The 1,743-nt window shown below is 31.5% G+C and overlaps 1 non-coding gene across 1 annotated transcript; it reads left to right on the forward strand.

Annotated features, from left to right (window-relative positions):
- Positions 1-1,404: 1,404 nt before the first annotated feature.
- Positions 1,405-1,488, forward strand: TRNAL-UAA (transfer RNA leucine (anticodon UAA)). Its single transcript has one exon. It is a non-coding gene; the product is annotated as a tRNA-Leu (tRNA).
- The last annotated feature ends 255 nt before the right edge of the window (positions 1,489-1,743 follow it).

The following is a 1,743-nucleotide window of genomic DNA, read 5'->3' on the forward strand; positions in this document are numbered from 1 at the left end:
AATCAAATTACATGATGTATATAACAATGTTTGTAGCATATGACATATGAAAGAATTTATGAACAACGAAATCTGTATAATAAAACAAGCATGTTCATTATACAAATAACTGGGTTAGAGAAGTTTTACGAAAATTATATTTTTATGTATTCTGTATTACATCTGCTTACGAGCAGATAATACACATTTCACGCAGTAAGTTTTACCCAAGACATAATTTTAAGAACTTTTATAATGTGTTAGTTTTGTCACTCGGAACGATAAAGCCTTATGTAAGATACCATTTTTATTGATAATTATATAAATAATATAATATAATATAATATAATAAAAGGATGAACAGTACAAATTAATCTAATAATCTTAATGTTCGTTTTTATTTTTTTCCCGGGCAACGCTTGGCTTATATGCTAGTTATTAAATAGAAATAAACGGGATTATGAAGAATAATCAAGTCAGTAATATAGCTAACACAATAAAGTATTCTACAAAGAATCCGTGAAGATTTCAAAAACAATGAAATACAGTGTAGTATATTGTATTTAACAAAATCATAAGTACATTGTATAGAAATTATAGTTATTAAGTACCGAGACATTGGTTTCATTCCTACTTTGATACAATCTGTTAGCATAAAACTAATCAGTAGGAAACTTAATTAAAAACAATTCGAATTTGCTTTATAACCCTACTACTTACTGTAATACCTGGTAAGCAGATTTTCTAAGTACAATTCCTCAATACATGCTATTCCTCAATATTCACATAACACATATTTCTCTAAAACAGTTTTCTTTTATTTGTATTTATATTATTTTAAGGCTATATTTCTCTTTGCAATACAATAATTTGTTTATTGACAGTAAACTTTACACTCATTGGAAATGTTTTGAAACTCTCAGTCAATGATTGCAAAATGGTTCTTATTTTTTACATGTTATTCGAATCCGAATTACTATTGTTGTTGAAATAATTTTCATTTTTTTCTGCACACCTGTAATAGTTCATAATTTCAGCTGTAAAAAAACCAGTTGTGAATTTTAAGTCTATTGTAGAGGAAATGATAAATCGAATAAATGTTACACAGAAGGTTATTTTCCTGGTTAATTAGAAGACGCAAAGTTGCAGACTACTTTCAGAAACTTTTGGCCTAGAAATTCTTAACTCAGGTTGAAACACACGCACGTTCGATGCAAAACCGAAAGATTGGTTGTTCTTAACGACTAACGTGCAATGAAAACGTGATAAGTTCGTTGTGAAATGTCCAGTCGATGATGTCAGTTCGAACGAAAGTTCCTCCAATAGCGGGTAAATGCGACGAAAATGCGAAACTCATAGAGAGGATCTATAACAACGATTGCTATTCGATTTGATAATCTGGCGATTAGGAAATTACTTTCTCGTGTCAGAATGGCCGAGTGGTCTAAAGCACCAGAATTAAGATCTTGTCCTCGTATGAGGGCGTGGGTTCGAACCCCACTTCTGACACATTGTTTTGCTCTGTTTTGATCGGGTTCAACCTTGTCGTTCGATTTGCATTCGGGATGTTGTATATTCGCGGTAATTTCGGAAATAGTTTGTACACCTCTTTTCTTACAACAGTTTTTGGTAATTCGAAGTTATGAACGGAATGTTATTTTAAGACTCCATGGCCTGAATTTCTCTCTGACATTTAAAAGTTGTGTGTACCCTGTTATCAAAGTGGACTGTTTGTTGAAGCGAAATGTTGGGGACAAATGACAG

The sequence above is a fragment of the Centruroides vittatus genome, unplaced genomic scaffold (assembly GCF_030686945.1).
Source record: "Centruroides vittatus isolate TY-2023 unplaced genomic scaffold, ASM3068694v2 contig_298, whole genome shotgun sequence".
Classification (NCBI taxonomy): Eukaryota; Metazoa; Arthropoda; class Arachnida; order Scorpiones; family Buthidae; genus Centruroides; species Centruroides vittatus.